The following is an 11139-nucleotide window of genomic DNA, read 5'->3' on the forward strand; positions in this document are numbered from 1 at the left end:
GATTGGATTAGATCGGAATGAAGAAATCAAGGACGTGAAGATGTTGATAGCCCAGAAGACGAGGAACTTGGAGATATATTAACACATGGTAACCCATCCGAATTTAACACTCCAGAATAAGGTCAATCGGTTCATATTGATTATGAAGAACTTACTAAGGCAATGCAAAACCTTTGAATTTACTTGTCGTTAAAAATGTAAACCTTTCAATTTGTAAGTTTGAAATTTGAATTATGAAATAAAAGTAGCACTTGCAATAAGTGCAATTTTTTCCCATCTTCCTTGTATTCTTTAAATTAATACAAAGTATTAATATAACAAACAATAGTTATACAAAATTCCAAAAAAAATTAAAAAAACACTAAACCCGGCCCGGCCCGGCCCCCTCAACCCATAACCCTTACGGTTCAATTTTTACCCGGATGAATCCGAACCCGTTAAACCCGTTAAGACCAAGCCCAGAACCGGCCCGAAACCAAACCCGTACGGGTCCAAATAACACAGGCCCGGCCCACCCGTTTAACACCCTTAGTAGCAGTTGCTGGTGGCGAAGTCAAAGTTTGTGAAGAAGGAGATGAAGCAGATGGCAGTGTAGGGTGAGAGGCAGTTGCGGCAGGTGCAGTGATGGTTGATGCTTGCTCGTCAACCGAAGACTAAAGAAGCCCGGTACTTAGCACTATAGTACCGGGCGTGGAAGCTGGGACTCAAAAACGTGAATTGGCATCTTCCACCACATCAAACTCCCCCAGAGTGTCGAGGCATCATCCTCGGTTGGTATAGATAACTCAACAGATTGAGCATTTTGTTGAGCTGATGAAGGTCGTCGTCTTCTATGTAGAGAAGACACAACATCACTGGCTTCTCCATCATCATTGATGACCACGGTTTCTGTGACCGGCTCGGGCACGATGCTTATCACCACAATATCCGAAGATGACTCGGGCGCTGCGCTCGTTAATCCTCCTGCAGCAACCTCGCCGTGTCAGCAAGATTAGCCAAAATGTCCTCCTTAGGGGTGACAACTAAGCCCTGGGTAGACCTGAATTCAACAAGAAAGAAGGGTTAATCAGCTTCCTTATACAAAAAGTAAAGGCAAGAAGCGTTCAATTTACCATAATGTTTGGTATTCCACCCGTATTTGAGGGCCAGTTCTTTCCACGTGCGGGGCTCGGGCATAGTAACGTTCAAGATTTTCTGGACCCACAGTTCCAAGCCTTCAACCCTAGATGGTACCCAACGAGTTGCTGAAACGAGCGAAAGAAGAGGGGTCAATAACGATATGAGGCGTTCTTTAATGGAAGAAAAGACAAATGATGAACTTACGAGTGTGGTTCCATAATTTCAAAAAGGATGAAGTCGTGGAAGGAATGATGTCACTGGTGGCGACTGCAACGAATCATTCCATCCATCCACGGTCGCTGTTATCATCCATGCTATATAGCAGAGCATGGTGGCCACGCTTGCTGAAATTTATCATTCCACCGCGGAAGATCTTGTGGGAATAAAGGTTCATCAATCGAGCTAGGGCTAGCTCCTCTCCGTCTCCTAGCACAAGCACCGAAGACAAGCGATTGTCCTCCATACAAAAGGACTAACTTGCACTAGGCACACCTGGTAGCGAATTCAAAACTCTACGATGATGGAGTCAAGCTCTCTACTCAAAGAGAACGACCCCAAGATGAAGGGATATGTATAAAAATACGTAAAATCCTTCTTGGGTAAGGTTATCCGCCCCGCCAGATCAGGAGCGATAATATCTAAATCTTGGCAATGGTAATCTTTCTTCAAAGCAAGAATGCTGGAAGGACGGATGGAAGTAGGGTATAAACTAACGGCCCACGTACAAGGGTGAGCAGAAAGATAGTCCTCTTCAATGTACTTAGTTGTGACGAGACTCTTTGGGATGATGGTGTTCACCGTAGGAGGAGCAGCGTCATCTTTACCTCTGTTCTTCGAAGAATTAGGATTTCTGGAAGAAGAGGCCATTTTCTATCAGAAAAGAAGGAAAACTTTTTCTCTCAAGGAGAAGGTTAAAGAAAGATGGAGTTTGAGAGTTTGAGAAAGTTTGAAGAATTAAGAAGTATAAATGAAGAAGTTTGATGCGTATAAATAAAGGAATATACGGCGAAAATCGTGGCTATAATTACCTCGATAACCAACAAAAGTGATGCTAAATCGTGGGATGACGAATTTTCGGGGCATTAAATGCGGAGAGACGTGCGTCTAATCGACCGTCAGAAACTTTTTGGAAGGGGGTTAGAGAATTTCCCGCCAAGAAAGGTATCTCTACCAACTTTCCGGTGATACAAAGTTATGCCGCCCGAAAGCAGGGGAACTATCTGTATGGGGTAAAATATGTTCATATTTTATGATCGCATGAGAAAGCAACACATGGAGCCCAAGACAGAAGACAGTCGAACCCGAAGGCAATGATCTCGCTTGTCATCGGAAAGAATGATATTCATACAGTCCAAATAAATGTTTGTCATCCGGTAGCAGTCAATGAAGAATATTCTACAGCATTAAGTGCATGATCCTTTACGGAGAATATGGCATTCACTGTCCACTGTTACACATTCTTCAATGGCTCTCATAATTGTCATTTAAGAGGGGCTTGATTCTAGGACATTATTCCCTAGGTGTAGCTATAAATAGTGAGCTCTACCATCATTGTAAGGGGATGAATTTTTGAAGAAGCATTATACTCTATTAAAAGCTTAATAACATTTTATTTTTCTTGCTTATTTACATTGTTCTTACTGCCTCTGGCAGCTCTCTGCCCGGAATCAAGATATCTGTTATTTCATTTCAATCTTGAGGCTAAGTCTTATATTTTTGTCTAATTCATCTATTATTTTAGGATCAAATTAATTCACTTGTCTATAAACCACGTATAAATTCAATTGTACCGTTTTACGGGTAAACAGCTTGTAAAGCACATGTTGCTAGTGATAATCTAAAATTACACCGACTTAAAAGGCGGATTTAGAATTTTAAATTAGTGAAGTTGTCAAGAATTGTGTCGTAAACATACTTCCCGTTGAATTTTCATTTCAAGGGACGTCCGTATAAAATATGTAAATAACACACGCTAGCCAGTTTTTGAATTGGTACTGAAAAATAGCTAGCGTTTGCAAAGTCATTAAAAAATAGTCACTATCTTACTGAAACACGAAAAGTTTCAGCATAATATGCTCAATTATGAAGCTCCTGAGTATAAACTTCTAGCATATTATGTTTGAACTCCAGCACATTATGAAATTCCAGACATTATGTTGGAATCTCATATTTAAAAATTCGAGTTTCAACATATTATGCTAGAATTTTTAAGAGTGTTTTTGTTCAGATTTTTTTTTTCACATGAAAAAATAATTAAATTTTGATTACTTTTGACGCTGTAACTATTTTTCAGTTATCAATTGTAAATCTAGCTATATCTCTTCTTTTTTTTCCGTCGAAAATTCGCATTTTTAGTAGTGTCTTCAAGGTGGGGTTTGCAGGATTTGGTGTAATTAAGTAACTTAAATCCTCCTTCTAACTTGTTTGTTATGTGCACGTTTTGGTGATCATTTGTAGGCTTAGCATGTGGATACGTTGCTATATTGCTTGACATGTCCAAATACAACGTGTGTGTATGTGTGTGGAAGAGAGTGGGAAAGACAAATATGAGAGGAATTCATTTAGATCTGCACATGTAGTGGGGGACTACTTTGTATCAATTTATTGCCTAATGTTCTCTTGCTAGTATTAATTCAATTCAATTATCGAAACAATAAGAAAATAATAGTTTTTCTTTTTAAATAAAGGAGACACTCCATAGATTCTTCTTATAGGCCAGTGATGAAGTCAAGCAATAAACAAACAAGGGGAACCAATGAATATAAATCATTGTGTTGCACTATGAAGAAATAATATTCCAAAGTCAATGAAGCTTCGTACGTAGCTATCTCTTTAATTTTTAAATAACTACAATTCAAACACGTAAACAATATAATGTTGAAGACCAAGTCTAACAGACTAATACGTTTACTCTATAGTAATAGTTCACCCGTTTAGTTGTATAATTGATGAGAAAGTCGTGAAAGTTGCTGTTAACTGAACTTAAAGTGAATTTCATAATTTAATAACTTTCACACTAGTGATACTAAACTTGGGATCATGCGCATTATGCTTCCATTTCAGGGAGTTCGATCGAATTTAATAGTTTTGACATAAATTTTGTATTTGTATTAAAATTAGAACTGATAAATTTGAAATTCTAGCTTTGGCTTGTCCATATATATATATATATATATATATATATATATATATATATATATATATATATATATATATATATATATATATATATGTGGTTCCAGAATTTCACATTAGTACTATTATTTCGAGACACTAAGTGTAAATTTAGTAGTTGTATACGGTCGAGACCGTATGCCTTCGATCTATATGTTCGAGAGGTCGTCCAAAGTCCGAATTCAGGCAAGGTCGAGTTCGAGCTCGAGGGACCAGACCCGAGTTCGAAGACAGAGCACGATGCACAACCGAGGTCGAGTATGCTCGACCCCGAAATGGTACCGTTATGGACTTGTAACAGAATGGGCTAGATTCCTGCCATGTCCCCAAGATCACGGCGCAAATCCCGGAATAGGATTGTACTATTCCGTACCATGCGGTTAGACAGCTGTACCAAGAATATTCCTTACTGTAAATAGAAATATACCTTATTTAGGGCTCCCCTATTATATAAAGGGGACCTCAATCATTTGTAACATGATCGAGTCATTGAGCAAAGAATATACTCTCTACTTTTTGCCTACTGTTCATCAGAATTGTCCTTTAGCTCTACTGCTCTTACTTTACTTTTCTCTCTTAATCGTTCTTACTGTTCTAAACCACCTCGAGGTCACTAAGCTCGAGGTCACTGCTGCTAAGTTATATTGGTTTGATTCACTTATTTCTTTCGCTTCTACTTTATATTTCTTGATTATTAATTGGTATTGAATCTAATCACATATCTTTAAAATCACAAATCAAATTTAATTGTCACTCGTATTTTCGAGGTAAACAGTTTGGCGCCCACCGTGGGGCTAAAGATAATATTTCTTTACTGATTCTCATTACATACGTTATTTTTACACATTTTCTTGTCAAGAATTTTTAATTCTCAGGCAGAAACATGTCTAGCTCACAAAATGCACCTGTTCATGACAACGAAGGTCTTGGTGAAAATAACAATATAGGGGTCGGTGTACCACCGATAAATCCTGGGGAAGTGCCAAACATGGAACCAGTTGATGTTAGTTCATATATTGCTCTAGACGCGAATTTAGGCACAGACCCCAGAGGGAGTGTATGCAGGGAAGCCCGACTTGGTGGCCAAGGAACACAAGGAATGGGTGATGGGGGAATCAGCCTCCAAGTAATATTCGAGATGTTGCAAGCTCAACAGATCGCTATTGCTCAACTTCAAAGTCAAAATAAGACTCCGAGTGTAGCTGAACCTGAAAACAATCGACGTGCTGAGCCAGCGCCAGAAAGGTCAAATGGAAACGACTCGGGGACTGACCCCACGATTATGAAGATGCTCGAGGAGCTCACTAAGAGGATCGAGTCCGGAGAAAAGAAAATTGAAGACAATGACAAGAAGGTGGAGACTTATAACTCTTGTGTAGACCAAATAACGGGGGCACCTCTAGTTTTGAAAGGTTTAGACGCCAAAAAGTTCATACAGAAACCTTTCCCTCAGAGCGTGGCTCCGATGCCCATTTCCAAAAAAAATCGCATGCCCGATATACCCAAATATAATGGAACAACCGACCCTAACGAGAATATTATTTCATACACTTGCGGGATCAAAGGAAATGATTTGAATGACGCAGAGACCGAATCAGTTTTGATGAAAAAGTTCGGAGAAACATTATCGAAAGGAGCCATGATTTGGTATCACAACTTACCTCCTAACTCTATTGACTCGTTTGCTATGTTAGCAGATGCCTTCGTAAAATTACACGCGGAGCCATAAAGGTGGCCACGAGAAAATCGGATGTCTTCAAAATAAAACAAAGGAACGACAAGATGCTAAGGGAGTTCGTGTCCAGGTTTCAAATGGAAAGAATGGAATTACCACCGGTCTCCGATGACTGGGCAGTACAAGCTTTCATGCAGGGTCTGAATGAAAGAAGCTCGATTGCGTCTCGACAATTAAAGAAGAACTTGATCGAGTATCCAGCTGTGACATGGTCATATGTGCACAATCGTTACCAGTCAAAAAACAGGGTCGAGGACGACCAGTTGGGAGCCCCCTCAGCTACATTTCATCCCAATAGATTCGCAACCAAACCCCTGAGGGATACAGACCGAGAATCAAGATTCAACAAAGAACGGTACCAGCCATACGTCGATCGAAGAAACAACGGTCTAGGTCATAACGCTCCTCAGAACGATCAAGGCCAAAGTTCTCGGGGACTTATGAGTAAGAGCGGGTTCGATAAGCATACCGACCCCGTCGAGGCCCCTCGATTATCAAAGTACAACTTCAGCATAGATGCGTCGGGGATTGTCTCAACTATTGGGAGAATAAAAGACACCAAGTGGCCAAGGCCAATACAGACCAATCCTTCTCAAAGAAACCCGAACTTAATGTGCAAGTATCATGGCACACACGGTCATAGAACAGAAGATTCCAGGCAGCTAAGGGAAGAAGTGGCTCGGTTATTCAATGAGGGTCACCTTCGAGAATTCCTCAGCGATCGAGCCAAAAACCACTTCAGGGAGAGAGATGCAAGGAAAAATGAGCAAGAGGAACCACAAAATGTAATCCACATGATCATTGGTGGAGTCGATGTCCCTCAACAACCCGTGTTCAAACGCACCAAGGTATCAATCACCAAAGAAAAATGGACTCGGAGCTATGTGACCGAGGACGCCTTATCATTTTGTGACGAGGAAGCAGAAGGCATATCACAGCCTCACAACGAGGCCCTGGTAATCTCTATCCACTTAAATAAAATTCAATTTAAGCATGTTTTAGTGGATCTAGGTAGCTCAGCGAACATAATCAGATCAAGGATCGTGGAACAACTCGGCCTACAAGATCAGATCGTACCTGCATCTCGGGTCCTAAATGGATTCAACATGGCAAGCGAAACAATAAAGGGAGAGATCATCTTGCCAATAAACATAGCCGGGACCATACAAGACACTAGATTCCATGTCATCGAAGGTGACATGAGGTATAACGCACTCCTCGGGAGACCATGGATACACAACATGAGGGCAGTGCCTTTAACTCTTCACTAGATGATGAAATTCCCAACGGAGGAAGGAGCAAAAACAGTCTACGGAGAGCAACATGCTGCAAAAAAGATGTGTGTAATCGAGGAAGTGGTGCCGATACCAGAGCCTATGACCTCGGAGAAATCGAGCACTAAAGGTAAACAAGCGGTTAAATAGCAATCACAGCCCCCAGCCTCGATGGAGTCGGAGCAACAGGTAGTCGAAGACAAAGAAGAGGATCTCCTTACTCCTCGAACCTTCGTCGTTCCTGAAGAGTCCGTTGCAACCAAGTCAATTGTCGAGTAACTGGAGCAGGTCATACTTATCGAATACTTGCCCGAGAGAAAGGTATACCTGGGAACGGGATTGACCCCTGAACTCAGAAAAAAACTCATTCAATTTCTTATTGATAATATGGATTGCTTGTCTTGGTCCCATTTAGATATGACAGGGATTTCACCGGAAATCACCATGCATCGGCTAAGCCCAGATCCCAGGTTCAAATCGGTGAAGCAAAAAAGGAGGCCTCGGTCCGAGGTAAAGCATGCTTTCGTAAAAGACGAGGTAACCAAACTTCTTAAAATAGGATCCATTCGGGAGGTAAAGTACCCCGAATGGTTAGCCAACGTAGTTGTATTTCCTAAAAAAGGAAACAAACTTAGAATGTGTGTAGACTATATATAAGGACTTGAACAAAGCATGTCCGAAAGATTCTTTCCCATTGCCAAACATCGATCGTATGATCGATGCCACAGCCGGACACGAGACCCTAACTTTTCTCGATGCCTACTCCGGGTACAATCAAATTCAGATGAACCCGGAGGACCAGGAAAAGACTTCGTTTATTACTAAATTTGGAACTTATTGTTACAATGTAATGCCCTTCGGGCTAAAAAATGCAGGAGCTACATACCAACGCCTAGTCAACAAAATGTTCGAAGAACAAATAGGTAAAACTATGGAAGTTTATATTGATGATATGTTGGTTAAGTCCTTGCGTGCAGAGAACCATTTAGCTTATTTGCAGGAGGCATTCAAAATCTTGAGGAAATACAACATGAATCTTAACCCGGAGAAGTGTGCCTTCGGAGTCGGCTCGGGTAAGTTCCTCGGCTTCATGGTGTCGAATCGGGGTATCGAGATTAACCCCGATAAGATCAAGGCGATCGAAGATATCACAATCGTGGATAGCGTGAAGGCTGTGCAAAGGCTAACAGCGCGAATAGCTGCTTTGGGTCAGTTCATTTTGAGGTCGTCAGATTGAAGTCACCACTTTTTTTCCTTGCTCAAAAAGAAAAGGGGTTTCACATGGACCCCGGAATGCCAACGAGCCCTGGAGGAACTAAAGTGATACTTATCAAGCCCGCCTTTGCTCCACACCCCGAAGATGGATGAAAAACTTTACCTATACTTGGCGGTGTCGGAGATAGCGGTAAGTGGGGTACTGGTTCGAGAAGAGCAAGGTACGCAATTCCCTATTTATTATATAAGCCGAACTCTAGGAGATACTGAAACTAGGTACCCTCACTTGGAAAAATTAGAACTTGCATTAATAAGCGCATCTAGAAAGCTGAAACTATATTTTCAATGTCATCCCATATGTGTATTAACCACTTACCCCTTCGAAATATTTTGCAAAGGCCGAGCTATCGGGCCGATTGGCTAAATGGGTCGTCGAACTTAGCGGGTACGATATCGAATGTCAACCCCGAATGGCCATTAAGTATCAAATCCTAGTTGACTTCGTGGCCGATTTTTCGCCGACCCAACCCGAAGTGGAGAAGGAACTCCTGTTAAGTTCGGGTACATCATCGGGGGTATGGACCATTTTCACAGACGGTGCCTCGAATGTGAAGGGGTCCGGGCTTGGCATTGTTTTGAAGCCACCCACGGGTGATACCATTAGACAATCTATTAAAACTTCTAGATTGACTAACAACGAGGCCAAGTATGAGGCCATGATTGCAGGACTCGAGCTAGCTAAAATCTTGGGAGCAGAAGTCATCCAAGCTAAGTGCGACTCTCTATTGGTGGTAAACCAAGTAAACAAAAGTTTCGAAGTTTGAGAGGATATGCAATGGTACTTGGACAAACTACAGCTAACTTTGCACCACTTCAAAGAGTGGACACTGGAACATTTGCCTCGAGAACAAAATAGCGAGGCCGATGCACTCGCCAATCTAGGATCCTCGATTGAAGAAAATGACATCGTCCCGGGGACTGTCATCCAGTTATCGAGGTCTGTGGTTGAAGAGGGTCACGCTGAAATAAATTCGACAAGCTTGACGTGGGACTGGAGGAACAAGTATATCGACTATTTGAAGAATGGAAAACTCCCATCGGATCACAAAGAATCGAGGGCCTTACGAACCAAAGCTGCCAGGTTTTCATTAGATGAAGATGGAACATTATATCGGAGGACGTTCGATGGGCCACTAGCGGTATGTTTAGGTCTGAGGGATACCGATTATATTCTACGAGAGGTCCACGAAGGTACTTGTGGAAATCACTCCGGCGCCGGATCTTTGGTTCACAAAATTATCAGAGCAGGTTATTATTGGGATAGCATGGAGAAAGATAGTAAGGAATTCGTCAAAAAATGCGATAAATGCCAACGATTTGCACCGATGATCCATCAGCCCGGAGAACAACTCCATTCGGTCTTATCCCCGTGGCCTTTCATGAAATGGGGAATGGACATAGTCGGACCCCTGCCAACGGCCCCAGGTAAAGCTAAGTTTATTTTATTTATGACTGATTATTTTTCTTAGTGGGTGGAAGCACAGGCCTTCGAGAAGGTCCCAGAAAAAGAAGTTATTGACTTCATCTGGGACCGCATCATATGCCGATTTGGGATACCTGCCGAGATTGTGTGTGACAATGGAAAATAATTCATCGGCAACAAAGTGACGGAGTTACTCGAAGCACATAAAATAAAGAGGATATTATCGACACCGTACCACCCAACTGGAAATGGACAGGCCGAGTCAACGAACAAAACTATCATTCAAAACCTAAAGAAAAAAGGTCGGACGATGCAAAAGGGATATGGAGAGAAGTTCTACCCGAGGTCCTTTGGGAATATCGAACAACATCGAAATCCAGCACGGGGGCTACCCCGTTCTCTTTAGTCTATGGCTCCGAGGCCCTCATCCCTGTCGAAGTCGGAGAACCCAGCGCCAAGTTTCGATACACATCGGAGGAGTCAAATCACGAGGCCATGAATACTAGCCTCGAGCTATTAGATGAAAAATGAGAAGCGACACTTGTTCGGATGACCGTGCAAAAGCAAAGGATCGAAAGATACTACAATAGAAGGACCAATCTCCGACACTTCGAAATCGGGGACTTAGTTCTACGGAAAGTTACCCTCAATACTCGAGACCCAAATGAAGGGAAACTAGGCCCGAATTGGGAAGTACCGTACCGAGTCCTCGGGGTTGTCAGTAAAGTATCTTACAAACTTAGCACGACGGAAGGCGAAAAAATGCCAAATAATTGGAACGTATCATTACTCAAACGATACTACTGCTAAGGTATGGCTTTATCCTTTTTGTCCATTTGAGTTAAAAACTAACTCATTGCAGATTTTCGATCGAAGCTATCGAAGGAACCCTTTTTGCACGAAGGCCTTAGGTTTTAAAGCATGCGTTGCACTCTTTTTTCCTTAGATCGAATTTTGTCCCAAATGGGTTTGTTGACACCCAATTTTTTCCTATATATTTTCAATATGAAAAATAGCTTCAAAATGATATATATATGCACATATGCATATATGCAAGTGCTTNATATATATATATATATATATATATATATATATATATATATATATATGCAAGTGCTTCATTACTTTTCCTTAATTTT

This window comes from Nicotiana attenuata, unplaced genomic scaffold, assembly GCF_001879085.1.
Source record: "Nicotiana attenuata strain UT unplaced genomic scaffold, NIATTr2, whole genome shotgun sequence".
NCBI lineage: Eukaryota > Viridiplantae > Streptophyta > Magnoliopsida > Solanales > Solanaceae > Nicotiana > Nicotiana attenuata.